Source organism: Capsicum annuum, chromosome 5 (genome assembly GCF_002878395.1).
Source record: "Capsicum annuum cultivar UCD-10X-F1 chromosome 5, UCD10Xv1.1, whole genome shotgun sequence".
Classification (NCBI taxonomy): Eukaryota; Viridiplantae; Streptophyta; class Magnoliopsida; order Solanales; family Solanaceae; genus Capsicum; species Capsicum annuum.
This window is the reverse complement of record NC_061115.1, coordinates 33,657,623-33,669,916: the sequence shown is the minus strand read 5'-3', so window position 1 is coordinate 33,669,916 and position 12,294 is coordinate 33,657,623.

The window sequence follows — 12,294 nt, the reverse complement described above, 5'->3', positions numbered from 1 at the left end:
TCTAAACACATAATATTTCCTGACAGCAAAGAACACCATCTCCCCCTTGGGAGAAGACCTCGACCTTCTGCTTTTGAACTGCCTCTTTTAACTTAAGAAAAATAGGATCACTATCTTGTTTTTTATTCACCTCAAAAACCAAACAAGATTCTGAACCATTCTAAACCCAGACATTATCTTCAACCGAATCAACCAACCGAACTCCCAACCTAGCGAGCTAATGAACCTTACAAACTAACTCCTTCTTTTCAATCTCAAAGTGAGAAACACTGCATAGACAATCTATTGAGGACATCATCCACAACATTGGCCTTACCCAGGTAATACAACACACTCATATTATAGTCCTTTAGCAACTTTAGCCATCTTTTTTTTATGAAGAATTAGATCATTTTGACTGAACACATACTGATGACTCTTGTGATTATTGATCACATAGACATGAACCCAATAAAGATAATGCCTATCTTTAAGGTAAAAACAACTGCTTCCAACTCAAGATCAAGAGTCGAGTAGTTCTTCTCATAAGGCTTGAGTTGTCTAGCGGTATATGCTATGACGTTGCCCCACTACATTAACACACAACCAAGACCAACTCTGGAAATATTTCAATAGACCACAAAACCATCCAAACCCTTCGATAGAGTCAAAACTAAAGTGGAGGTGAGTCGAGTCTTAAAACTCTTGAAAACTCTTCTTGCAAGAATTGAACCACTAAACTTTAACTTTCTTTTAAGTCAATCAGGACATGGGAGAATTAATAGAGGAAAATTCTTCCACAAATCGTCTATAGTAACTGGCTAAACCCAAGAAACTCTTGATATCAGATGGAGAGATGGGTGTAAGCCAGTTCCTTACTGCTTCGTCTTTTGAGAATTAACTTGAATGCCTTTATCAAAAATAATATGACCAAGGAATGCTACTGATTTGAACCAGAATTCACACTTACTGAACTTAGCAAATAATTGGTGATCCTTAAGAGTCTGCAAGACAATATTCAAATAATCTGCATGATTACCCTCACTCTGAGAATGAATGAGGATGTCATCTATGAAGACTAAAACAAACATGCCCAAGTACTACTTGAACACCCTGTTTATCAAGTCCATAAAAGCTGCAGGAATATTCGTTAGTTCAAAAGACATAATTATAATTCAAAGTGACCATACTAAGTTCTAAAAGCTATCTTTGGGATTTCATATTCTTTGACTCTGAGTTGATGATAGTCGAATCTGAGGTCTATATTAGATAAAAAAACTACCATCTTGAAGTTGGTTAAACAAGCCATTGATCCAGGGATGGGATAATTATTCTTGATTGTAACTTTGTTTAATGATGGTAGTCGATACATATTCTGAGAGAATCATTTATCTTGCACATGAAAAGAGCTAGTGCACCCAGTGGAGAGACACTAGGCTTGATAAAACCCTTGTCTACTAGATCCTTTAATTTCTTAATTTATTCTTTGAGATCGAATAGAGTAATTCTATAAGGTGGAATTAAAATAGTTTGGGTATCTGGAAGAAGATCTATTCCAAATTCAATCTCCCGCTTGAAAGAAACTCCAAGCAAATCTTTAGAAAATACTTATGGAAATTCATTTACTACTAACTGAAGACTCAGGATTTTAGACCTTTAGTCCTTGACTCAAACAAGATGATAGATTCACCTTTTTAAAATAGTTTTTATTGCCTTTGGGAAAGACACAAATCGACCTATAGGTACTGAGGTACTACCCTTCCACTCTAAAACTGGCTTATTTGGAAAATAAAATTGGACAAATCTATTTTTTCAATCAACTTAAGCATAGCAAGAGTGGAGCCAATCTAAGCCAAGAATGATATCAAAATCAATCATGTATAACTCTACAAGATCAACTGAAGTGACTTTTTAGGATACTGTGATCGGGCAATTTCTGTATACCCATCTGGCTATGATTGAACTACTGACTGGATTAGAAACTGAGAAGGGTTCTGTGAGGATTTCAAGGCTGACACCAAAATCTACTGCTATATAGGGAGTCACGAAGGAAAGTGTGGCTTCGAGGTCAAACAATGCATACACATGATTATGAAAGATTTGTAATGTACCAGTAATCACATGAGAACCCTTTCGATCCTATCGAGTCTGAAGGGCATCGAACCTACCCTGATGATGTCCCCAGCTGCACTAGATGTGGCACTCAGTTTAGTCAGGCGACCTATTAGAATTGCTAAAGAGTTATTCTGACTCTGTTGGTAATCATTTCTAACTCTCTACGTATTCACTAAGAAATCCCTTATTCTGTAGCCTGACATTCCACACCCAAAACAAGTATCACTACCAGCCATGCTCTCTATATCTCCTGCAAACTGGGTTGGTGCGGGCACTATTACACTACCTTGAGACTTAGAGCCTGGTGCTCAATCACGAGTATCTTATCTAAACGTGGGCACTGGAGCACTAGTAGAAGATGGAGCTGGAGCTGAAGATTTTTTATGGTACTAAGAGAGATATTCACCATCAAACCTCTGCTAAGAGAAACTGATGCTACTAGTTCTAGCCCTCTTATTCTTCCTTTACTTCTCCTTGATCTTCTTCTCTTCCCCAATCTATTGAGCATAGACCATAAATATGAAGAGGTCCATATCATTGACCAACATATCCATTCTATACTCCTTAACTACGTCCTTAGAAATACGAGACACAAACTTTCTCATTCGGGCCCTGGAGTCAGCAACCATAGTTAGGGCATACCTGGAAAATTGAGTAAACTTGAGTGACTACTCCTTCACACTCATGTTGCCCTGCTTCAGGTTTATGAACTTCTGTACCTTGTATCTATTAGATCAAGTGGGAAGAACCTTTCCAAAAATACAGTAACAAACTCATCCCACTCTACTAGCCCTACATCTGCAACTCTATCTTTCTTCCAATGCTTAAACTAGGTGTGAGCCACTCTTTACAGTCGATAGGCTGTCAAGTCAGCACTTTTACTTGAGGTAAAACCCATAACTTCAGTCACCTGATAAACACTATCCAAAAATTCCTATAAATTCTCCTCATGTTTGGACCCAAAGAATGCTGGAAGATGAATTCGAGTGAAGTCCCAGACTCTAACTGCCACCGTATTCATAGTTGGGTTGGCTGGGACAACAGCTTGTTGGTTATTTTGAGCAGTCATTGATTAGAATGGTAAATAGAATCCAAGACCAAGTATTATCATGTACTAAATAAAAATTGAATATCTAATTAACTAAATACAAGGTCATGCAAATCGGAATAGGACATAAACAGAAACATACACTGAGGACTGTGGGAGCTAACAATAATTGCCATACCTAACTCTAAGAAAATTGGATCCAACCTAGAACCCTATTTGGAAGAGTGCTAGTACTATGCCAAGGGTACCAACATTGACTGGTGTAAATCCACTAAAATGAGGTCCCAAAGGACTAGGGTATCATGCCTCAACTGACGAGTGACTCCTTATAACCTATGCTGTCACTGTAGTTCTAGAACTTTGGGACTTCTACTAACGGTCTCAAGCCTAATTTACGGGCGTGCCGTCATCCTTGCATTCACTCAATGCTAAGTACTACTCCCAACTGAATGACACTTAAACATAAACTAAATTTCTCATCATGATCTATTCTAAAAAATAGCAACTGTAGATAATATGAAATGCTCAAATGACTTGTAAACTGATAAATGAATGAATTCCTAGGTATCGGGTGTTCATAACCCACTAGCTCTGACTAATGCAACCAAACATGATAATATTAAAATTTGATCATACTAGGAAATTTCATAATTCAAGCCAAAACTCAATGGTCTATCACAAAAGGGAAAATTATGATTCAGAGTGTGAGAAGATGCTACTCTCATGGACAAAATACACTCATGGTTTAATTAAAGACTGAAGGAATTAAGTAAACTAATATTTGACCTGGAACCCAACATATTAAGGAAAAATTTAAATTGAGGATTGAGAAACCTTTTGGACTCAATGGGTGGACGGAACCCACTGATGAAATCCCACATACCTGGAATGAATCCCTTGGAGAATTTCTTGAAATTGAACTTGAGATGGAGAAACCCTAGCTTGGCCTTGGAGAAGAATACTTGCTCCTTCTCTTGGTTTCAATTGACTTTATGACTTATTGGGGATTTTAGAGGAAATTAGGCTTATATCCCACCTTTAGGGAAACCTACACAACGTGGGTTGGGAGTTAAAGAATGGGAAAATACCAAAAAAAACCCTTTTTAAAATGTTCAAGAAATTTTGGGAAACAGTCATGACAACTCAGGTAGCGACTCGTTATGTCAGGCCATGAGTCGTTGCTTGAGTCGTGACTTGAGGACCTAAGTTTTGGGTCCTTTCTGTTATTTCAACGGCTCCTCTACTGATGACTCGTTAGGTCTTATAACGAGTTATTAGAAGGAGTCGTTATCAAGAATCTAATTTCTTGGTTTCTTTCTATTGTGATGAAGAGTCCACCTAACGACTCGTTAGGATTGATAACGAGTCGTATGTTGGACTCGTTACCACTAGGATAAAATCTGGAATACCTCACTACTGTGGAAATGACTCCACACAACTACTCAGTTTCACTAGCAGTTGATAGTCCCTCGGGCAAATTTTCTAGAACTCCTTACTACAATATCAGATTAGGCGAGACTAGTGGCGTTAGAAAACTAATTTGAGGGATTTTCTTTTATGGGTCTAGAGCTAAAAAAATTTAGGTATTAATGAATTGCAACATGGTTACAACTCAATAACATGGGATATAAGCATATAGAATAGAAGCGAGAATAGGATTATTATGCCTTAGGCAATGTAACTGTTAACTTTCATGCTTATCAACACTTCTTAAACACTCTCCCGAACAATACTTTTTATCTTAAATAATACACTTCCTTTGATGCAACTTATAATGTTCACATGGGTATTGATGACTCCTAACAACATTTGAGTTGAACTGCATACTTTCGACATGTTCAAGTCTAACTCAAAGTCACAAGGTACAACACATAACACCATAATACTAGTCTAAACCACGAGATTTAATATCCTATGTCTTTTCAGAGCTCTCATCTCAAGAATAACAGTGCTTACCACTTCAACAACTAACTTTGAGCTTCTATTAGTAATCTACTAGTGCATAATGCATTCATCCACTTATATAACATGACATTCAAGCCTAAAGTTATAACCATAAATGAACTTCTAGGAAACTAACCCATCTAGGAATTTTCCATACTCTTTAATACCTCTATTAATAACAATTTTCCATGCATTATCCACAAAGGGAACACAAAATTCTCAACTAATTATGACTTATACCAAATCTTTGCCTCGATCTTCCTTCACACTTATAGCCTTAGATAAATCAAGCATTCAATAAATTTTCCCTAATAAGGAGCATCTACTATCTTCTATCTAAACCATTGTTCAACCATTTCATCACCGCTATCTTAACATAAGAAGAGGTCACTGAAAGGTTACAATATGAGGATCTAAAGTATGAAAGGATACTATACATAACTTTGAATCTTAATTAAGGCATGAGGTATAGAGTATGAGTAGCATGGATTTGTTACAGAGATCTAAACTAAAGACATACATGACATAATGTGAATTTTATGTGTCATTACAGGTGTATCATGAGTTTAGGGTACTGAGCATACTATAAAATATTGGCTCATACTTACGAAAAGTTATGTAACATAATACTGGAACCCATAGATTCATGGGGATGACTAGGATCATGGAGTGAAGCTATTACTTCTTTACTGGGAGCTGAGAATGTACTTGAATATGCATGAAGTGTATAAACATTGGTTACTGGCGTGGCTCTATCATGCAAGACATGGATAGGGTTCCATAATGAAAGAAATTCAAGAAAAGGAATATGCTAGAGTGAGAATGGATCAATATCTCATCACAACTCTTATTGACATGCATCATAATCTAATTCTCAAAACTTGATTTGGTTTCTCACCCTATCATCTCTCCTTAGATTAAAACCAATATTCTAAGTCTATGGGCATATTTCATATCCTTAAGACTGAGCCATAATATCTTAACTCTAATGGTCTACACATGCATGCTCAACTCACTAAACTACATTTGGAAAATACTATATTCTTGGACACCCTCTTTATATTTACCACCTTTAAATTTCTCTATCTACAATAGTCATCATCATATACTTACACTCTTCTTGGTAAAAATATATGTCTCTCAAGATAGACAATCCACCCTTTCCTTTATAGTTCACTAATATCAAGCCTCTAAACTTATATTTTCCCTAAACCATGATAATTATTATTATACCAAATGACCCAACGTCGTCTACCTGTAACCTCTAACTTAGCTATTAAGAACACCATATACTATATAACTAGCCTTCTTCCCACTTAGCAACTCAAGGGTACTATCCACGCACACATGAAACTTAATAATTTTAGAAACAAATGTAGCCACATATTACCTTGGGCACACCTCTACATCATACCTACACCATCATACTTAATTTTGAAACAGTGAACTTAAATTCTTTCATACACTATTTCAAGCCCACTAGCTCATATCCATTTAACTACTATCATTATCCCAAGCAATCATTTCTTCCACCTATGATCATCCATTGTTCAAATTTACTGTCTAGTACTAGACATAATTATAAACATAACCTCATATACTATTCTTGCTTGGCAGCTATAAAATAAGACATCATGAAACACTAGTCCACTAAAACCTCATAATAATGATAATTGATTATATTTTTATGGTCTATATCTTATTATAATCCATTAGAAATCATTCTTTAACATATCATCACTACTTATCCATCCAAATTACATTCAGAGTTCTATAAGCATCAACCAATTTCCTTTTCAAAATTAAAAGGGAAGCCCATATTAACAATCCTTAAAAACCTATACTTCAATTAATCACCTATGCCTTTCTAGCACAATGAAATGCCATCAAGAAATCTTTTCCTACTTCAAGCATACCGCAAGTAACCTTAACGAATAACTCTTTCTCTACCTTTTACCATGAAATCTACATCACACTCACTACCCCTTAGTTAACACCTAAACACAAATCACCTCGATCTTATCCTAATGGTAGGCATAGATCCCTCAATATACCCTCAACTAATTACTACAACCCCTTTCTTTATTTTCATGTCACTACACTTCTCCATACTTCCAACTCTGAGGTTGTTCTACTACTTATGGATCATAACACCCTAAGTTACACTCTTCCTCAAATGCAAACTCTACTTAGTAATTTAGGAATGTACTCTTTCCTCTTACAAGTACTATCTATAATAAAGGACTATAGAGGAATCTGAATACATATCATATTATGTATTACTATATAAGTCATATGGATAAGGACATAAGTATTCAACTTAAAGGACTTAAAACACACCAACAGGCTCCTCTCAATCCTTTGTGTGCATTTTTTGAAGTGTCTGATAGTTATTCTGAGAGCATCATATTAGGAGGAACTTGGAGTAACATATGAATCAATGTAAGTTTCTAAGAGGACAACTTTACTGCACAATCTTGAGTAGGAAGAAAGGAGACATTTCTTAAATGACTAATTGCCTCTTGAAGAAAAGTACAAATGCTATGTACTATTCCGCAAGCCTCTACTAGACACGACTTCACAAATACCCTAGGACACTTAAACTTTATGCTCTGATACCAAGTTTATAACACCCCAAGACTACCCCCATGATATCACACGATGTTTAAAATCATAAGTGATCTCAAGCTAACCCATGATACTGACATAACTCGCGAGCAACTGAATAAATTTTATAAAACTAGAAATAATAAGAATAACAGATGTCATTAGCTAAACTTGTTCAATACAATACTGTTCAAAAACTTACAACACTGGTTATACAAAAAAAATAAAACTGAAAATATCAACTTTGACTGACTTTTTATGAACCCTCTAATAATACTGACTATAGGTAGCTAGGATATGACCCCTAGCTATCCCTAATCAATACGACTGAATAAAAATAATACTAGAACTATAGTTGACTCGAGTTCTCGAATTAAAAAAACTCATCACCTGCTGGCTAGAAACCTTGAATAATCTGACTATGATGTGTGGGCTACAACTGGTACCTATATTATGAAATAATGTAGTCACACAAACGTATATGTGGTCAGTACTTTTGGAATGTACTAAATAAGTGAGGGTGAATACAATAAGTGAAACAGAATCAATGCATAATGTTAAACATCCATGCTAAGTAAAAATAAGTGCACCAAGAGATTTCAATAAACTAAAAGTTGAAATATCAGCATAACCAGATAAACTGGGTAAGTCAATACACTTAGTTTTTGAAACTATCTTTTTTGTAGAATAAGTAAAACTGAAGGTGAATATACTTTCAAACTATGCAGGCTAAGTGTAAAAGGCTCAGCTTGATCATAAGTAAACTGAAAGCGAAATCTCACAAAGAATAACTCATAAAACAATATCTAAACAAAATTGTGAGTTTTTACACTTAGTTTGTAAAATATATTTTTTAGTGGGTGATTCTCATAACTGACATAAATCATACGAGCAACATGGAGTTTGATAACTCAAATCCTCATTGAACGGTCCAATATACCTTGCCAGAGTATAAAGAAAAACTATGATGATCACCCTAACATGACCAATTGGACAAGATGAATAATATAATTGAAGACGATGGCACACTGTATCTAGAAAATAGGATGCAGTAAAACCACATTCCCTTCTCCGTTCTAGATACTACTCCCTTGCTCATACTGTATCTATGAAGTTCACCTCAAAATAGGTATATAAGCTGATAAGTTTGAAAACATAATATACCACTGTTTCTATCTCAAATTCTTGGTTTTTTTATGTAAACTTCATAACTTTTCTGAAATCTCGTATAAAACTGAAACAGTGATTATACTGCAATACTTTTGAAACTCAAACTAGTAAACTTAAACTTCTCATAAATTTAATTCTCAATGCACAAATTGAAATCTTTTATCAACTCATAAAACTTTATGTCAAAATAATAAAATTCATCTCATAATGGCAATGATGTAAGTAAAAACAAGAATAAATGTAAATTCATTTGCAAATTGAACATTAAATCACATGATAATGCCATAATTTCAACAACACGAAAAATAGGTATGAACCCTAAATGAAATCTCATAAATTCAAGTATAAAATCAAAACTTTTGGACACAAGGATGAAAAGTTATACTTGTTCAAACCCCACATATCTAAATTTCTTGATTTCTTGAAGGAAAACTTGAATTTGGAGCCTTGGAAGTTGAATTTTTGGAAGAAACTCTAACTTCTTTCTCTTGAGAGTGGAGAGGAGAATGAGCGTTGAAAATTTGATAATTGATTAATACATAATGTTTATAAGGTTATTTAAGTCGTTGGATAGAGTTTGGGGCTAGAAAAATACCAAACAACCCCTAAGAAAACTAAAAGGAAATTGCAGGAATTCTCAGTTGACAACGTAGATGACAACCTGTTAACTTGTTGACGGCTCATCAACTCAAGTCGTCAATCTCTAGATGATTTAAGGTATTTGATGGTTAAGGTTGACTACGGAGTTGAAATCCTTTCAACTAGTTGACGGTTCATCAACTCAGATCACCAATCTATGACAGACAGACACTCTCAGTTAAAATGAGCATAACTTTCTACTCCGATATTGGATTAAGGTGAAATCAAATGCATTGAAAAAAATACTGGAATGTATTTCATTTGGTGGGTATTGAGCTCCAAAACTCTATGTATTCTAGATGTTATATTCATTTAAATTTGACCCTTATAGGCTCAAATACTAAAACTAAATCGATAAAATATGTTCTAAACTCAACTTTATGCAAGTACTTTCTATGACCATGATTCGCATCGAAAATACATTACACACAAGGTGAATTGTCATAACACTTATCTATAATTAAGAATAATTATTTTTGGGTCTTTAAACATATGACAAAAGGTTATAAACCTAGCTAGGAATTTGTTGGGTATTACAAAAATGGAAGAAATCATCCAAAAATTCCTCAACCCAAAGCTTTAAATCTCAAAATGGAAGAAAATCAAGAAAATTAACTTTTATACTTCTCTAACTATGACCACTAAAGCTATGCTACTAGACTAAATTCAACGTTTCGGACTCAATGACGATAGTAGATTTTCAAAAAGAGATTATTTTACAAAATTGATCCTCGAGACTTAATTTCATAAATTTTCGAATCAAGGATTAAAAGATATCCAAAAACCATAAAATCGAACCAACCATGCTACCAACCCAAAATCGACATTCTGAATATGATGACGCAGTTTATTTTTCCATCCAACACACAGAATAATAAATGTTGATCTAAATTAACTATATGACCTTTTTATCCTCTAAAAATTACAAACTCTCACAAATCATTGTAGATCACATCGGGAACCATGTCAACTATCCTCACACCCTAGAAATGACATATAGCAACTACGAAAAGGGACAAAATGATCAGAATACACAGAAAGGAAAAGTTCATAGAATCAAGTCCTTACAGAGGAATTAATATTCATGTGGTTCTCTACAAAAAAGTTGGTTAAAAAAAATTTCTTCTTTTTCCTTAGTGTTAAAATATTATGCGGACGATAAGAATGCATGTATTTCCTGCACTTTAACTCTTTTTCCTTATGTATAGGTATCATTTTTGTTAAAACTTTACATATTATTGTTAGCATAAGCATATGTATAAGTTAGCTTTTAAGATCAATGTCAATTAATGTCTACTCATGAATCATATCATATTTTTCATGTATTATTGGAATGACTTAACTGTAGTTTAAATCTAATAGGTCCAAGAATTAGTTTGTGCTTAAGAAAATCAAATGTTTTAAGATCTAGCTATTTCGAATTTGATTCCAAAAATATCTTGTTCAGCATTTGCACGTTTCGTCTTTTAAATATTATATTCGTTTGTGCAACTTTACGTGATTTTTATGTAACTCAAATTGTTTTGCTAATTTCACTATTCTTTCTATTTGCATGAATACTTTTGGAGTAAAATGGAGTCTCAATTTTGGAACTTCCGCAAAATCAAGTCTTTGAGACTCGATATTGTCATACCCGCATATGGAGTCATCACAATATTTTAGGTAGCATTGGAAGCAAAAAAAAAAAAGAAAAACTTTCTTGGGTCCCTCCTATAGCAATTTTCACTTCTCTTAACATATTAATTGTCTCATGTTTTATAACTTGCTTTTTTTTTTTGGTGAATTAGATTTTCACTTTCAGTTTGAATAAGTGTTACAATATGATGATCGATTAATTTCATGTATGATCACTTAGTATTACCCCAGTTATCTATAAAGTATCTATCGTACATAATGTAGATTGCTAGTAGTTTTTTCTACTGTGACAAGAATCAACCTCCTTTAAAAGGATAAAATCTTTCTAAGAGGATTTCAAAATATGCTATTTAGTCCACAAGCAAAATTTATATTTTTACTTCATTTTTTGAGTCAAAGAACCTCAATAAGTAAAGATTTTTTTCAATCAAGTGATCTTTTTTAAACCTCCACCTTTTAATGCAAGTACGAAAGAGTTTTCAAGTTTGAAAATGTTTTCTCACTTAATCACTCGATTTTTAGCACTTCTTGACACTCTCTTTTTAGTTTTAATTAATTAACTAAGTTTGATCGGTAAACCATTTTTAACGGATCGTAAAGGGTGTCTCGTGTGTTTCCTTTAGGATAATTAGAATACTTACCTAGAAAACATAGGTTCAACAAATCTTAATTGCATTAACTTAGCTAAAATAGATATCCTAATTCATCTTAAAACATAATTAGGTGGCGACTTCTTTAATTAATTTAGAAGTTTCCAATATGTTATATATTAAATTGACTCGTGTTAAAATGAGCTATAACATGATCAAATAAAGAAAAAATAAGAAAGAAAGAAAATAAAAGAAAACTAAAAAGGAAAACAGAAGAAAGAGAAGCGGAGGTTAGAGATAGAAGAGAGGAAAAAATTAAAGAAAAAGAAATAAAGTGAAAAAAAGAGAAATAGAGGCTAGAGATAAAAGAGAGGAATAAAAAGAGACTAAAGAAAAGAAGAAAAACGAAAAAAAAAAAAAAAAAAGACGCTAACATTGCTGAAATATATGTTATTTTTTATAAGTGTCTTATAAAAACTTGGTGTTAATGTTGTTAATGTCGTGTTCAAGGACAGATCTATATGCATATTTTTATGCTTCGGCACCCATTAAATTCGATGAAAATTA